Source organism: Piliocolobus tephrosceles, chromosome 5 (genome assembly GCF_002776525.5).
Source record: "Piliocolobus tephrosceles isolate RC106 chromosome 5, ASM277652v3, whole genome shotgun sequence".
Classification (NCBI taxonomy): Eukaryota; Metazoa; Chordata; class Mammalia; order Primates; family Cercopithecidae; genus Piliocolobus; species Piliocolobus tephrosceles.
The window spans coordinates 141155082-141173657 of NC_045438.1; the positions used below are offsets into that span (position 1 = coordinate 141155082).

Here is an 18576-nt window from a genome sequence, read left to right on the forward strand (position 1 = left end):
TCTCTGCTCACCGCAACCTTTGCACCCGAGTTCAAGCGATTCTCCTGCCTCAGCCTACCAAGTAGCTGGGATTACAGGCTTGTGCCACCACATCCTGCAAATTCTGTATTTTTAGTAGAAACAGGGTTTCTCCATGTTGGTCAGGCTGGTCTCAAACCCCCGACCTCAGGTGATTCGCCTGCCTCGGCCTCCCAAAGAGCTGGAATTACAGGCGTGGGCCACCGCACCCGGCCATATGCACACTTTTTAACTTCTAAACATAACACAATTTTCGATTTCTAATTAATGTCTAGCAAAATGTACTGTGGCTAGACCCCTAGTATTTATCTCTCAGACTGTTCGAATTTTGGAAACTTACTTTAAAACCGGCAAGGCAAACTTTTTTTTTTTTTAAGTTCCATGTATACTTCAAAAAGAAATTTGTCTTCAGAAGTTGAGATGCCACTGGGCGCGGTGGCTCATCCCTATAATTCCCAAACTTTAGGAGGCTGGAGCGGGCGGGTCACTTGAGCCCAGGAGTTCCAGAGCAGCCTGGGCAACACAGTGAAAACCAGTGGGAGGATCACTGAGCCCGGGGAGGTCGAGGCTGCAGTGAGCAGTGATTCCACCACTACACTCCAGCCTGGGCAACAGAGTTAAAAAAAAAAAAAAAAAAAAAAAAAGTTGAAGTGTGTAGTGTTCTTCATATGTAAGTTAGGTAAAATTCAGGAATAGTTGTGTTTAAAATTTTTACGTCTTTACTGTTTTCCTTCCCTCTTCTGCTTTTTAATTAGTTTCTGAGGGATATATATTGTGTTAAAATTTCTAAGTATGATTGCGACTTTTCTTTCTTTCGACAGAGTCTGGCTCTGTCGCCCAGGCTGGAGGGCAGTGGAGCTATCTCCGCTCGCTGCAAGCTCCGCCTCCCGGGTTCTGGCCATTCTCCTGCCTCAACCTCCCGAGTAGCTGGGACTACAGGCGCCTGCCAGCACGCCTGGCTAATATGTTGTGTTTTTAGTAGAGATGGGGTGTCACCGTGTTAGCCCACCTTGTTAGGATAGTCTCGATCTTCTGACCGCGTGATCCGCCCCCCTCGCCCTCACAAAGTGCTGAGATTACAGGCGTGAGCCACCGCGCCTGGTTGTTCTTTTCTTTCCTTTTTTTTTTTTTTTTAATTTTTACCTTGTATATTTTAGGAGTTCCTAAATTTTACCTTGTACAGTTTAGGAGCTTATTTTTTCCCTGTATCTTTTTGTTTTCCAAAGCAACAAGAAATTCTAAATAAAATGCTGCTTATGAAATATTTATAAATTGGCAATGGCAAGTATCATCTTCCAGTGGCACAATAAACAAGATAACACTCAGTGAAAAAATCTGGGCTTAAATTCAGAATACTCATAAGGTGTTAAGAAAAAGAGCATTACTTTGCTTCTGTCTCCCTTTTGCTTCTTTTCTCAATAAGAAAGGAAAAATATCCTAAATTGAGGGCTTCTTCTGAGTGGAGGTCTCACAGTAAGGGTTGAAAAGGAATTTAAGTAGAGGTTTTAATCATCCCTTAACCAGCCAGGTTTTATTCCCTTCTGCTGGACCTATATATGTGTCATTCTAATGTCCCAAAGGGTAACTTGAGGAACCAACATCCATAAGCTCTCTCAGAAAAGAGAGAGAAACTCAAAGAACTGGTTTGACTAGGATCTCAGCTTTGGGTGTGTGTGTACTTTTGGCCTCCTAATTTAAAAGGCTGAGATTAATGAATCATTTGGCCACAATTCAAAGGTGATTTTTTTAATCCATTTTTTTTTTTTTTTTTTTTTTTTTTTTTGAGGCGGTGTCTTGCTCTTTCGCCCAGGCTGGAGTGCAGTAGCACCATCTCTGCTCACTGCAACCTCTAGCCTCCAGCCTCCTGGGTTCACGTGATTCTCCTGCCTCAGCCTCCCAAATAGCTGGGATTACAGATGCCCCGTGCCACCATGCCTGGCTAATTTTTGTAGTTTTAGTAGAGACGGAGTTTCACCATGTTGGCCAGGCTGGTCTTGAACTCCTGACCTCATGTGATCCACCTGCCTCGGCCTAACCAAAGTGCTGGGATTACAGGCATGAGCCACTGCACCCAGCCTCAAACGTAATATTTTTAAAGCAGCTTCATGCTTAAGATCATGTTTGGTGATTTCGAACCTTTTAGTTAAATTTGATTGCTTGACATGGAAGGAAATTCAAAAGGCAGGTGATTCCCTGCTCAGCATCCATGGTCTTCCACAGTTTTTGTAAACTCCTTGATAATGATTTCTCCAATTGTTTTGTATCAGGGGGCATGTAAAGTGAGAGAGTTCACACCTTTTTTTCTATTTGGCTTGGGCTTTTTATTTTTCTTTTTAAAAAGACAGGAGTCTCTCTATTTTGCCCAGGCTGGCCTCCAACTCCTGAGCTCAAGTGATCTTCTTGCCTTAGCCTCCCGAGAAGCTGGAACTATAGAGAAATACAGTACCTTATCTGGCTGTGCCTTGGAATTTTTAAGAATTTAAAAATCTCTTTCCTAATAACTTCATGACCATGAAGTGGAAGAGAGAATTGCCAACTGCTTGTTGTTGTTTTGGGAAATGCATAAAATACATATATGAGAGACAGGTGTCTCTAATTGCTACAGAATTCTCTGAGACAGTCCAAACATCTGTTTCCCCAGTGAAAAAGTTATATCCACTACTATACCAAGGTGAAAAGCGTTATTGGAAATTGCTGTGCTCAGTGCCATGGTCCAAGTATATTTTTGATATTCACAGACCAATGCAGGCACATGCATACCTAAAGCACATGACTTTCCAGGCTTTATCTGAGCCATGCTGCTAATCTCATTGCCAAACTTAATCTTTCCCTTTTCTTTCATGTTGTTGCACTCCAGAATTAATCATTCTCCTTTAATGATCAAGGCCCACAAGCATAAATCTTGTACCCAAGAAATTGCAGATTCACACTTTTCCCCAATCAAACTTTCCAGTGCTCATCCACCTGGAAACTGCAGTTTTCATTTTTATTTGAGTATTCCACCCTCTTTGTGCCATTATGCTGCTAGCCACAAGTAGTTTTCTTAAACTCTCCCTGTATGGGCTTGTTTATATTTGTAGAATATTCCTCCTAATAGACATCAATCACCATGAGGTCAGCAACTGTGCTTGTGTTTTGTTTACCTTTGTGTCTATAGCACTGAGCACAACACCTGGCCCACCATAAAAATTTAATATTTTCTACTTTTTTTTTTTTTGATACAGAGTTTTGCCTTGTCACCCAGACTGGAGTGCAACGTTGCAATCCGGGCTCGCTGCAACCTCCATCTCCTGGGTTCAAGCGATTCTCCTGCCTCAGCTTCCCAAGTAGCTGGGATTACAGGTGCCCGCCACCATGTCTGGCTAATGTTTTGCATTTTTAGTAGAGATGGAGTTTCACCATGTCAGCCAGGCTGCTCTTGAACTCCTGACCTCTGGTGATCCACCCACCTTGGCCTCCCAAACTGCTGGGATTATATGCACGAGCCACGGCGTTCAGCCTATTTTCTACTATTTATAGAAAGAATGACCTTTTCAGAGCTCCTAACTGAATGTTTAGCTCACAGTAAGAACCTAGTTTAGTATATTGCCTTACTTCAATCTGCTGATTGTTTCAGTTCAAATTCTTACTCATCTCATTCTCCATCCTCCTTCTAAGTTATATTCTCTGTTAGAACAGCTCTAAGCCAGTCAAGTGGCTGCCCACAGGGCCACTAGCTATTACTGGGTCTGAGAAGGCAGTTCAATTACTGAAGGAGATAAAATTGTATTCCTCATGTTGCAAGCTCTAGTTTTTAAATTTCTATTGCAGAAATTCTTTTCCTTCTCTACATTCGTGGTCCGTATTTATGTAGAATAATGTTTTCTTGATTTGCTGGATCAAACCTATTTATATATTGATTGCAGACAGTCCAGAGCCTATGCTATATAGAAGGTGATCATTGTAAGTATGTCAGATAGAATTAAATTTAAAATTCACTGTAACCTAAACCTAATGTTAAAATTGATCTTTATATGTTTTTATCTTTCAGACTGTGGGTAAGAATGATTAAACTCCTTTCTTTAATATTAGCTTAGAAAAAGATCCAACTTCCCAGAACATCCTCTTTCTACTGTCTCCCTGCAAGTAGGCAAGTGGGCCAAGGTGCTCTGAAGGAATGGATGGGCTTTCCCTGGGGTGTGGGGGTGAAGGTCAAGAAGTGGGGTAGGGGAGGGAAGACAGTGACATTTTCTTCTGTTAAACCAGTGACCACTATCCATTGAATCACATAGTATGAAGTTCTTTATGCAGCATAGGTTTTTTCCAAGCAGTCACAGACAGTTGAACACTTGGAAATGCCTTCTTTAACAGTTGAAAATTTACAATGCAATAAAACCGTCTTTGCATCATGGCTATGGCATACACTGGAGTCCAGCTGGGTAGGGTCAAATTCTGAGACCTGTGATTCTTTACTCTAGTAAAGTCCATTTGCTTCTCCCCACAGCCCTTTAGGCTAATAATCTGGGATTGCTACTCTCTCCTGCCTTTTCTTTGTCATTGATGGTACAATAATGATCAGTTGTTGGTATATCTCCTATTCTTTTTGGTAGCAAGGAAAGCATTTTTTGCAGCAGAGCTTGGAAGGACCCTGTAGGAGCTGCCCAGCAGTTCAGATCACAGAACAGTATTCCCAAGTAAGTTTCAAACTCTTTTAGAAAAAACTCTCCATAAAGCCTGAAATATGAGAATAGTATTTTAAACTCTTGTGTTTTCCATGACTCTTTCTCTAATGCTTTCCCTTTAAGGGTGATGTCCTTCTATCTTGACATCATCACACTCAAAATTAGGAACACGGTAATCCCAGCACTTTGGGAGGCCAAGGTGGGAGGATCACAAGGTCAAGAAATCAAGACCATCCTGGCCAACATGGTGAATCCCCGTCCCTACTAAAAATACAAAAATTAAATGGGTGTGGTGGTGCACACCTGTAGTCCCAGCTACTCAGGAGGCTGAGACAAGGAGAATCACTTGAACCTGGGAGGCAGAGGTTGCAGTGAGCCGAGATTGCACCACTGCACTCCAGTCTGGCAACAGAGCAACACTCTGTCTCAAAAAATAAAAAATAAAAAAAAGAAAAAGAAAAGAAAAGGCAGGAACAACCTGGCAGTTGAGGAAATGACATGTGAAGCCACGGTCTGATTCATGAGGCCCTCTAGTGAAAATTAAGCAAGCAGTGAGGGAGTCCACAGTTGAGGTGAAAGACAAATAAAAGCGCAGAGTGTCTTCCATTATTCTGTGAGCTCTGAAGATGGAGCAGTGAAAAGGCAGCTTAAAGAACTAGATCCCTAAAGTGGTACTGTTTGTTCTCAAAATATAGTAAAATATGAAAGAAAAAATAAAAATCAGTTTGACAATACCCTTAGCAGCATGGGTCAGGCAAGGACTTGAAAGTTATTTGCTTTAGGTAGACATGTACCTGTTTCATTTATTTATGTATTAATTTTACATGTTCATGATTTATTGACAATTTTTTAGTAGCCAAGTATTCACAGAAGGGAACTGTTGTTTCATTGTATTTTTTATTTTTTAATCTTGTTTTTAATTGACACATAATAATTATACATATTTACAGAGTACAGCATGATGATTTGTTACATTTATACATTGTATAAATGATCAAATCGTGGTTTTTAGCATATCCATCTCCTCAAACATTTATCATTTCTTTGTGGTGAGAACATTCTCTTCTGCTTATTTTGTAGTATACACTATGTGGCTGAGCAAGGTGCCTCATGCCTGTAATCACAGCACTTCGGGAAGCCAAGGTGAGAGGATCCCTTGAGGCCAGAAGTTTGAGACCAGCCTGGGCAACACAGGGAGATTTCATCTCTATTTCAATTAAGACATTTTTTTTAAAGAGATATACACTACAGTATTATATACTATAGGCACCATACTGTGTTTTCTTATTTTTCTGCGCTGATCATGACACTGTCTATCAGTGTGTCTCATTTTCCATGTTACTTTCTTGTCTATAAGACACCTTTCCTCTTCCTTAGTAGTGGGAAGAGAAAAAAACAAAACAAAACAAAACAAAACAAAAACCCTTCTAGAACTCGATGGCATTATTCAGAAACTAGATCACATGCTGTTCTTCTACAAGGCAAAATTCTGTGAGATCAATCCTTGCTCAAGACCCTGCTGCAGCCCCAGAACCTGAACTTGAGTCTGCATGGGCTTGTCCAGAAAAAAAGCATCCAGAAGGAGAGAAGCTCCTATTTATGCTACCAACACTTCTCTCTAAGATATGTTTTTGTTGTTGTTGTCACTGTTAAGACAGGAGTCTCGCTTTGTTGCCCAGGCTGGAGTGCAGTGGTGCGATCTCAGCTCACCGTAACCTCCATCTCTAGGGTTCAAGCGATTCTCCTGTCTCCCCCTCCCGCCTTGCTGAGATTACAGGCCCACGCCATGGCGCCCTGCTAATTTTTGTGTTTTTGGTAGAGACGAGGTTTCACCATGTTGGTCAAGCTGGTTTCGAACTCCTGACTGCAGGTGATCCGCCTGCCTCGGCTTCCGAAAGTGCTGAGATTACAGGCGTGAGCCACTGAGCCCGCCCATCTAAGATATCTTTTTGAACAAATTTACATTTTCAATTTCTGTACATATATGTCAGATGGAATACTTAACTCTACTATTAGGAATTGTTTCCACAAAAGGGCTGTAGCATTTCATTAGCTCTCACATTCTGGAATTCTATTAGATTGTTTTTCCGAATCAAAGCAACCTGCATGCTGGATATGGGAGAGGGTAGGAGAACCGATCAGGCTCCTCCTCTGGAAACCTGAATCTCAGTACGCTAAGACAAGTCTTGTTCTTCCTGCCTGCACGGCTCAGCAGAGCATTTGCGGCAGTTTACTGTCACTGCCCCACTAATTTTGAAATGCAATGCTCTAAAGAGACACATAAAAGAACAAAGGATCTGGCATTTTATCAACAGGGCCGGCACTGTGTTTATGAAAACATAGTAGAATCATTCTTGGATGAGGTAAAATAAATCACGACAACTCTTTGAAGATTAGAAGAAGAGAGGTGAGGACAAGCTGCTCCACTTAAGCTGCCAAGGCAGTGATGCATGGATTCCCCTAGGAATTCCTAGGAAGGTACTCAACTGTGGTCAACATTCTTTTGGTCAATACATTAACCCATAGTTGTTCATCACAATGAGATTCTGCATCTGAGCTGGGGCTCTTTCTGTGCTCAGGATATAATCACAACTTCACCTCGGTTTTAGTCGCTGGACCCCAGGACAGGCCACTCCACTTGACGTCGTTGATTTTTTTTAAATTGGGTTATGAAAAAAATTGCTTTACTCAATTATCTTTTATTATGTAGTGGTTTGCTTATAAATGTCCAATATAGATTCTCATCTTGGTGATCATGCCTGTGGGTTGCTTTCACTTGTATTTGATCGTGGATTTCCTGGAATTTCCTTTTCTACGTTAAACCAGGGTGTTTGCTTGACTGGAGAAGATCCCTAATAAGGGGACAATTCTGTGAGACACAAACACTCCTAGCAATTTTTTTCTCTAAGGAAAGCTGTCTTCAAAATGGGGCATCTGTTGCAGGAAACAGAAAAACAGCACCCTGAGCTCTTCTTAGGGCAAAGGAAAACATCAATATGGCTGTGATAGAAGTATTTCCTCATTGTTTCAGAGACATGGAGCATTTTTAGTGGGTCTCTAAAGAGAAAAAGCCTATAGGTTGGAACAAGCAAGCTTCTTCTTGAGAGCCCATGACAGACTTTCAACCTGGCAAGGTGTCAGTAGACTCCTTTTTCAACAAGAAATGGACCGTAGTCGGCAGGATTTGAACCTGCGCGGGGAAACCCCAATGGATTTCTAGTCCATCGCCTTAACCACTCGGCCACGACTACGTGAAGGATTCTTTGCTCATTAGCATAAGTCACCTTAACTGAACTTTAGCTCCCTTGGAAAGGTCAAATTTTCTGCTAAAAAGTGAATTCGCTCTCAATGTTTCTTATTTTTTGACATCAGTTAGATGACTATCATGCTGTTGTGGCAAACTGACAAGTAACACTTTATCCTCGGACCTGGGAGGACCCCTTATTCTGATGTTTTGATGGAAGGAGACCAAGCAGGAGGCATTCCCAGAGACCAAGCTTCCTGCTCCGTCCGCTTCTGATGGTGTTCCAGGAGATACCTGCAACAATTGCGACACACTCTAACATTTGCTGCAGAATTTTGAGTTATAGTGATGATTTGAACAACCTCAAATGGCCATCGATGTTTGACTTTTAAAATAAATTTTGGAAGATTCACATAATGGAAGCTTCTGCAATTGATAAAAGGAATGAGATGCATTTTTATTTACTGAGAGGAAATACCCTAGTACTTCAGTTGTAGCCCAGTGCATTAAGAGAATATACTAGAAATCCACTTATTGCCAGTTTGAGAGCCTGGTATTGCCTCTAAGAAACTTCATCTTTTCCCCTTGACAACTCCCCTTTGACCTCCAGTAAATAACTCCCCCTGCATCTCAAATCAAAGGTACATTTTTACTACCATTTTTTTTTCTTTTTTAAGTTCTCACTTATTTAAATGCCCCTTGAATGCTTACCTGAGCTTCACAAACGATTCTGGGAAACAAATAGTAGATTTACTCAGTGTGGTTTCCAGTTAGAAGGAAGAGAGCTGAGGAGTAAACTCAAGGTCTTAATTTCTTATTCTGTCAGTTTTGGTAAATCATCTCTTCAAGGGAATCTGTCCTAAATTGTCAAATCTATTTACAAAACATTGTTCATACTGTATTCTTAGTATATTCTTGATGTCCATATACTAAAATGTAATGTTATCCTATATTTATTCCTGGTATTAGTATTCTCTGTTTTCTCTTCCTTTTATTGAACAATCCTTGATTTAGAACAATAATTTTGTCAATCCTCCCTAAATGCCTATTTTTGGATTTGTTGATGTTCTCTGTTTGTTTTTTTTCTGTGTGTGTTCTATCTTTTTATAATCTTGCTTCTAATATTTTAATTTGCTGTTTTCCTCTAAATTACTGAGAAAAAAGCTTTAACATCAAATATTAAAATGTCTTTATTCTAATATATGCAAGTAGAACTATAAATTAGACTATGGGCACAGTTTAGCTGCATTAAACACATTTTTATATATCTTATTTTGATTATCATTCATTTTAACTAAATGTGATTTCTTTAAGTTATGGCTTTGGATGAGTGTTTTTTCATTTAGTAACATTTGGGGGTTTTCCATTTCATTTCTGAAATTAATTTTATTTTTATTATGCTGGACTCACAGAATATATTTTGTGCCATTTCAATCCTTGTACATTTTTAAAGACTTGCATTAGGACCCACCAACGGTATTTAAAAATAATATGTAAATCAACATATAAAAATAGTAGCATTTCTATACAAAAATAATGACCTAACTGAAAAACAAATCAAGAAAACAATCTCATTTATGATAGCATCAAAAATAAAATACTTAGGAATAAATTTGACCAAGGAGGTGAAAGATTTTTACACTGAAAACTATAAAATGTTGAAAGAAATTAAAGACAACATAAATCAATGGAAAGATATTCAATAATTAATACTGTTAAAATGTCCATGCCATCCAAAGCAATATACAAATTCAGTAGAATCCTTATCAAAACTCCAAAGGGACATTCTTCACAGAAGTAGAAAAAAAAGTCCTAAAATTCATATGGAATCACACACACACACACACACACACACACACCCCAAATAGCCATAGCAATACTGCGAAAGAAAAACGAAGTTGGAGGCAACACACTCCCTGCTTTAAAATTATATTATAAAGTTAAATAATAAGACGTACTGTTCTGATAGCAGCATAAACATTCCTGCATAGAAACAGAAACAGACCAATGCAACAGAAGAGACATCCCAGAAATAAACTCAAACATATACTGCCAACTAATTTTTGACAAGGGCATCAAGAGGACACATTGGGGGAAAGAATAATCTCCAATAAATGATGCTTGGAAAACTGGATTTCCACATGCAAACGAATGAAATTAGACTCTGATTACTATACACAAAAATCAACTCAAAATGGATAAAACACCTAAACATAAGACCTGAACACAAAACTTCCGTAAGAAAACAGTGGGAAAGCTCTTTGTCATTGGCCTTGGCAATAATTTTTTGGATATCATGCCAAATGTCCAGGATACAAAAGCAAAAATAAATAAATGGGACCACACCAAACTACAAAGCTTCTGCACAGCGAAGAAAACAATCAACAACAAAAAAAGGCAACTTATGGACTGGGAAAAAGGAGTCGATATTCAAAATTTGTAAAGAACTCTTATAACTCCATAGCAGAAAAACAGATAACCTGATTAAAAGATGGTCAAGGAGACCTACCTTCTGAGCACAGCTGGCAGCACTACAGTCTCATGAAAAATGGGCAAAGGATCTGAACAGACAATTTCTTCAAAGAAGACATAAAAGGGCCAATATGCATATGCAAAGGTGCTCAACAACATTAATCATCAGAAAAATGCAATTTAAAACCAGCATGAGATATTACTTCACACCTGTTAGGATGGCTATTATCAAAAAGACAAGAGACAACAAATGTTGGCAAGGATGTGGAGAAAAGGGAACCCTAGTACACTGTTGGTGAGAATGTAGATTTGTGCAGTCATTATGGAAAACAGTATGGATGTTTCTAAAGAAATTAAACATAGAACTACCATATGACCCCACAATTCCTCTCCTGGATATAAACCCAAAGGAGATACAATTACTACCTCATAAAGACATCTGCACTCCCACATTCACTGAAGCACTATTCACAACAGCCAAGATATGGAAACAATCTATGTCTGTCAATAGATTAATGGATAAAGAATCTGTGTGTGTGTGTGTGTGTGTGTATAATATTACTCAGCCTTAGAAAAGGAGATCCTGCCATTTGCCACAACATGGATGACCCTGGAGGATATTATGCTCAGTGAAATAAACCAGACATAGAAAGAAAAATATTGTGAGATCTTACTTATATGTGGAGATACACACACACACACACATACATATATGAAGGTCAAACATACAGAGAGAATTAAAAAGTGGTTGCCAGGGGTGGGTGAGGAGAAAAGAAATATGGAAATGTAGGGTGCAACATGAGGACTCTAGTGAATTGAATTGTATGAAATTAGGGATTTTTGTTAAATTAGTAGAGTTTAGGTGCTCTTGTCCAAAAAAGATGTAACTATTTGAGATGATAGATGTTAATTTGCCTCATTGGAACAATCATTTTACTATCTACATATATTTCATAGTATCATGTTGTAAACATCAAATATACACAATACAATATCTTTTAATAAATAAATAATATATATTTTTTTAGTTGAGTATAGTGTTCTATATTTGTCATTTAGGTAAATTGATTTGTTTAACCTGAAATTTCATTAAATGTGTATTGTAAAATTTCTGTGGCCATGGAGGTGCACTGCTCAGATCTTCCTTCAAGGAATAACTTGTTTTCAGTTGCAAGAAATGCTGTCAGCTGACAGCCTCCAAGGCACTTTTACCATCTTCAGCTACAGCACTTTTACCATCTTCCACAGTGTTCAAACTGAGGTTGTTTTCTTCTTGGTGAGCACAGTGGGGGTACGCTAAAGTCTGGTCATTTCCACTTGACTGGGGTCTCATCCATGGGCAATCTTTATACCAAAGCTGGACAAGACTTTCTCAGAGCTGTGTGAAAACCTCAGGCTTTTTCTACTGAATCCTACTTTCTTCCTTCTCTAATTTTGCCCATGCCTGACCCACATCATGGTCTGAAAGCTCTTCCTGCATTCGTCTTTCCTTCTCCTCTTTGTTTATTGTTATGGGCATTATTGTCAGTAACCTCTTGCACTTCTAACACATCTTGTGTTTGCTTTCCAGAGATCCCAAACTTTCACAGCTGGTATCAGAAGTGGTCTGTGAAAGCAGATGGTAAAATGTGATTTGACAACTATATTACTCATTGCCAAGTTGGCAAGGAGGACCCCGGCTTGAGTGGTATGAGTGTTCAAGGAGTCTCTGAAACAAAGTGACATATAATTGCTAAAAATTTCTGTTTTTTTTTTTTTTTTTTTTTTTTTGAGACGGAGTCTTACTCTGTCGCCCAGGCTGGAGTGCAGTGGCCGGATCTCAGCTCACTACAAGCTCTGCCTCCCGGGTTTATGCCATTCTCCTGCCTCAGCCTCCTGAGTAGCTGGGACTACAGGCGCCCGCCACTTCGCCCGGCTAGTTTTTTGTATTTTTTAGTAGAGACGGGGTTTCACCATGTTAGCCAGGATGGTCTCGATCTCCTGACCTCGTGATCCACCCGTCTCGGCCTCCCAAAGTGCTGGGATTACAGGCTTGAGCCACCGCGCCCGGCAATTTCTGGTTTTTATATGAGTTCTTGAGACATATGTTTTAAAAATCTCTATGGTGCAGATGACGTTGTAAAATGGTTGCCTGATGATTCATGTGTTTTTAAGTTGAAAACATGGGTGACAACCGTACAATAGTGATTATCTGGCTATTGAAGCAGAGGGGGTTTAACCTACATTAGCTGTGAAGATAGTTAATACAGCATAGTGTCCCTAATGGTAGAAAAGGTAGGCTAGCCGGGTGGCTCACACCTGTAATCCCAGCACTATGGGAGGCCGAGGCGGGTGGATCACGAGGTCGGGAGTGCAAGAGTAGCCTGACCAACATGGTGAAACCCTGTCTCTACTAAAAATACTAAAATTAGCCAGGCGTGGTGGTGGGCGCCTGTAATCCCAGCTACTCAGGAGGCTGAGGCAGGAGAATCGCTTGAACCTGGGAGGCGGAGGTTGCAGTGAGCCGAGATCGTACCACTGCTCTCCAGCCTAGGTTACAGAGCGAGAGTCTGTCTCAAAAAAAAAAAAAAAAAAGAAAGAAAAGAAAAGAAAAAAGAAAAGAAAAGGCAGTGAATGTTTGTGCTGCATAATACATAGAATCAAAATAAGCAAGGGTATATGAACAGAAGGCTGAGGACACTTCCCTAATATAAAATAATCTTTTAATGAGTTATTGGACCAAAGCCTGACTCTACTTTTTTTTTTTTTAGACGGAGTCTCGCTGCATTGCCCAGGCTGGAGTGCAGTGGCACGATCTTGGCTCACTGCAAGCTCCGCCTCCCAGGTTCACGCCATTCTGGCTCAGCCTCCGAAGTAGCTGGTACTACAGGCGCCCGCCGCCAGACCCGGCTAATTTTTTGTATTTTTTGTAGAGACGGGGGTTCACCGAGTTAGCCAGGATGGTCTCGATCTCCTGACCTTGTGATCCGCCCTCCTCAGCCTCCCAAAGTGCTGGGATTACAGGCCTGAGCCACCGCACCCGGCCGAAGCCTGACTCTACTTCTAAAAGTTTTATATTTAAAAAATTTTTGTTTTGTTTTATGACTTACGATTTTTTAAACTAATTTTATGTATTCAGTGGAGTTACAAACTCCATTTCTAGGGAAGCTGGAAGAGGAAAAAACTGTGGTCGAAACCTTCACACACGACAGCAAAGGCAAAGTGGGGAATCTAGACTTCCATCAGGCTGTAACAAGGTGCTTTCCCTCTACCTCCAACACACACACACACACACACACACACACACAAGCGCGCGTGCGCACGTTTTGAAGAAAGCAAAGTAGGGAGCTGAGACTTTCATTGCCCCAGGCTGTAAAGAACCCCATACCCCCAGGCCAGAATGAAAGTCAAATAGCCAGATACCTACTTCCATGTTATTTCTGGGATCCTTGAGCCTATTTTGTTCTGTTTTTTTTTTTTTTTTTTTTTTTTTTTTTTTTGAGGTGGAGTCTCACTTTGTCACCCAGGCTGGAGTGCAATGACACCATCTCGCCTCACTGTAACCTCTGCCTTCTGGGTTCAAGCGATTCTCCTGCCTCAGCCTTCTAAAGTGCTGGGATTATAAATGACAGCCACTGCGCCTGGCCAGGTGAACTCTTTTAATGGTGAACTTCAAGTCACAACAGTAACTATCAGTTCAACTACACCAAGGTTACTGAAGACAATGGCTTCTCCACTCAAGCAGGTTGTATACAAATTTCAAATAGAATGTGGCATCACCCTGAAGGAATTCCCTTCACACTGTTGGGGAAATTTACCAAGATAGCCTCAGACTAGACTAACTTTACACAGCACATTTTTTAAAGAGACACATTTATTCAGCGTCATGATTAGACTATTACATTTGGCATCCAACAGCATAGTTGCCAAAAAAAAAAAAAAAAAAGAAAAAAGAAAAAATCCACTACATTAAAACCCTTTGTTGGAATGATATATATTTTCCTCAGAACAGAAACTAAAATAACCTATTATACAATTAGTCACAAATACAGTCCTCAAGTTTTTTGCCCATACACATGAATATTTGTCTAATACATGTCTTCTTTGTAGCACTTAGGCCCTTCCACCACGGGGCTTAGCTGAGTTCACAAATCGGTTGTGGTCTGCAGCTTCCCTGTCACTTCTTTGACTCTCCTCTCCTGGTGAGTTTTGTTTCCTGGCAGTAATTAAAATCTTCTGTCACTGCCATAGCTCCTGCTGCTACTGGAACTGCCATAGCCACCTTGGTTTCATGGTTTGGCAAAGTATTGGCATCCACCACCATAGGGACCAGAGCTTCTGCCTCCAAAGTTTCCTCCTTTTATGGGTCCAAAATTTGAAGACCGATCATTGTAATTGCCAAAGTCATTGTAGCTTCCACCACCTCCAAAATTGCTTCCATCATTATCACATCCCCTATAACCATTCCCACTGCCACCATATCTACCACCAACACGTCTGCCACCAAAGCCACCACAACCACTGAAGTTTCCTCCATGACCAAAGTTGTCATTCTCACCAAAACCACCTCCAATGCCACCACCAAAGTTTCCAGAACCACTTCGACCTCTTTAGCTGGATGAAGCACTAACCATCTTTTGCTTTGACAGGGCTTTCCTAAAGTCACAGTCGTGGCCATTCGCAGTATGGTATTTCTGAATGACAATCCTATCCATGGAGTCATGGTCATCAAGAGTTACAAAGGCAAAGCCCCTGTTCTTGCCACTACCTCGGTCAGTCATGATTTCAATCACTTCAATTTTTCCATACTGTTCAATATAATCTCTTAGTTTATGTTCTTCAGTGTCTTCTTTAACATCTTTATCACAGTTAAGTGGGCATCTGTTCTTTGAGAATCTTCTCTTGAGACAGCTCTCTTTGGTTCCACAACTCTTCCATCCACCTTGTGTGGCCTTGCATTGATGGCTGCATCCACCTTTTCCATAGTGGCATATGTGACAAACCCAAAGCCCCTGGAGTGCTTGGTGTTTGGATCTTTCTTACTGCACAGTCGGTGAGCGCTCCCTATTGCTCAAAATGGCTCCTCAGGCTCTCATCAGTAGTTTCAAAGCTCAGTCCTCCTGGCTGAGTGCAGTGGCTTATGCTTGTAATCCTAGTACTCCGGGAGGCCAGCCTGGCCAACATAGTAAAACCCTGTCTGTACTAAAAACACACACACTCACACAATTAGCTGGGCATGATGGTGCACACCTGTAGTCCCAGCTACTCGGGAGGTTGAGGCAGGAGAATCACTTGAACCCAGGAGGCAGAGGTTGCAGCGAGCCCAGATTGCGCCACTGCGCTCCTCCAGCCTGGGCGACAGGAGATTCGTCTCAAAAAAAAAAAAAAAAAAAAAAAGCTCAACCCTCCAATGACAAGGAAAAGCTTCAGCAGTTGTTCAGGCTCTTTAGGAGACTGTGACTTAGATATGATGGCAGTGGGTAGAGAGACATTTAACAGTGCTTTCTCAGCAGCGTCCATGGTCAGAAAAGGCCAGGTTTACTTTTATTATCTGAATAGTATGGTTGTCTCATTTTTCTTATTTATTTATTTATTTATTTATTTATTTATTTATTTATTTATTTATTCTTTAGTACTCATTGTTTAGTACAAGAATAAGAATTTTAGGGCCGGGCGCGGTGGCTCAGGCCTGTAATCCCAGCACTTTGGGAGGCCGAGGCGGGCAGATCACGAGGTCAGGAGATCGAGACCATCCTGGCTAACACGGTGAAAACCCGTCTCTACTAAAAATACAAAAAACTAGCCAGGCGCGGTGGCGGGCGCCTGTAGTCCCAGCTACTCGGGAGGCTGAGGCAGGAGAATGGCGTGAACCCGGGAGGCGGAGCTTGCAGTGAGCCGAGATCACGCCACTGCACTCCAGCCTGGGCAACAAAGCGAGACTCCATCTCAAAAAAAAAAAAAAAAAAAAAAGAATAAGAATTTTAGCTATTAAACATAGAGTGAAAATCTCCTTGTGAGCTTTATTTGTTAAGATACTGTCAATCATTGAAATATGAATGGATTTTTACTATTTTGGGATAAAATGCTTTAATAATTTGTGAAAAACTTTACATTTTATGTAATATTAAGAATAAAATTGAATTTAATATAAAGAAGTTAATATAAATATAAGAGTTCTTTAGATTGCTATATAGGAAGAACATCATATACTTTTATTCTCAACAAATATAAATATTTACATTAGAATAAAATGAAGAATAATAAAGTTGTAATTATATCTTAATACTTCATTTCTAGAAGATTTAAAAATACCTTCAAAAACTATTTTCTATCTTAGCCTTGAGTCTTTAAACAAAATTTCTATCTGATAATTTTTTTCATTTTGTTAAAATGATTTAAAAGCAAAATGTCTATTTTGTCACATTAAACTTTCACAAGGGGGAAACGTTCCAAAATTTTGTATTATATCATGATAAATCTTTGTGTATGCAAGTATAATAAAATCTTTGAAGAAAAGAGGAAATGTTTAGAAGCAATGAAGTCCATCTAAGTTAAAAGTGGGCATCTATTTTTTGGCCCAACTGTGCAGTAGAGTGACTGAAGAAAAATCTAGTAAATGATATTGATACACAATAATATCAACCTTTGAAATTTTGACTAGTAAAGTTTTGATTACAACACAATTCTTATAGTGATATATTGATATAAAATATAATACATTAAATACAATGCTAATAATAATTAGTTTTTCAATAAAATTCTTAAATTTTTACATCCTGACATTTTATTCACAGCAAAGGGATGCTACTGTGTAGCTTTGGCCATGACCTCAGACAAGTACTAATTTCATAGTCATTCATTCAGCATTTGCATGAATTATAACTTCAGTAAACAGTTTAAAAATTATCTTTTATTGGCCAGGCGCGGTGGCTCAAGCCTGTAATCCCAGCACTTTGGGAGGCCGAGACGGGCGGATCACGAGGTCAGGAGATGGAGACCATTCTGGCTAACATGGTGAAACCCCGTCTCTACTAAAAACTACAAAAAACTAGCCGGGCGACGTGGCGGCGCCTGTAGTCCGAGCTACTCGGGAGGCTGAGGCAGGAGAATGGCGTGAACCCGGGAGGCGGAGCTTGCAGTGAGCTGAGATCCGGCCACTGCACTCCAGCCTGGGCGACAGAGCGAGACTCCGTCTCAAAAAAAAAAAAAAAAAATTATCTTTTATTATGATAAATGACTCAAGTATAATTTGATCCTTATTACAACATCCCATTTTGTGAATTACTGTTATTCATCATTTTAGTTCCATTTTGTTTCTACATCTCAAAATTTAGTAATTATTAAATATTTTAACAGATTCTTTAACAAATATATTATTAGTTTTGTAGAGACAGGTCTCGCCATGTTGCTCAGGCTGGTCACCAACTCCTGGCCTTAAGTGATCCACCCACCTCACCCTCTGAAACTGTGGAAATTACAGGCATGAACCACTGTGCCCAGCCTATACAGATTCTCTGGCTGAATCATAATGAAGGAGAAAATTGATGGAAAAAGAAAAGTTTAGGAAGAAAAGAAATTATAGATAATCATACTGATGAACATAGTGTTCTAATATGCCTAAGACTTCATATGACTAGGGAGAATTCTCTACCAATGAACTGTGCATCCTCAATGGTACTGTCATAACTAAATTTCTGCTATGGACTGAATGTTTGTGTCCCCCTCAAATTCATATGTGGAAGCCTCTCTCTCTCTTTCTCTCCCCTTCTCTCTCCCTTTGTCTCTGTCTCTCTCTTTCTCTCTCTCTCTCTCCCTCCCCACAGTATGTGAGGATAGAGCAAGAGGACAGTAGGCTGCAAATCAAGAAGGGAGGCCTCACCAGACACTGAATCAGCTGGAACCTTGATTTTGGGTTTCCCAGCCTTCAGAATTGTGAGAAATAAACGTTCATTGTTTAAGTCAACAAACATTATATAGTTATAGTAGTCCAAACTGTCTAAAACAATTTCCTAGGCTTCTATGTAGCTAGGATGGCAGGCATGTGCCCTAAGCTTTGCCAGTCAGATGTATTTCTTCTTTCAGAAGAAACATGTATATAAATAAGGGGGGAAACTCCAAAATTATGTATTATATCATGATACATCTTTATGCAAGTATAATAAAGTCTATAAAGAAATGTTTAGAAGCAAATTAGGTCTATCT

The 18576-nt window shown here is 40.0% G+C and overlaps 1 non-coding gene and 1 pseudogene across 1 annotated transcript; both read right to left on the bottom strand.

Moving 5' to 3' along the window:
• Window positions 1–7848: 7848 nt before the first annotated feature.
• TRNAS-AGA lies at window positions 7849–7930 on the bottom strand. The gene has a single exon. It is a non-coding gene; the product is annotated as a tRNA-Ser (tRNA).
• Window positions 7931–14600: 6670 nt separating this feature from the next.
• LOC111525970 lies at window positions 14601–15894 on the bottom strand (annotated as a pseudogene).
• Between the last annotated feature and the right edge of the window lie 2682 nt (window positions 15895–18576).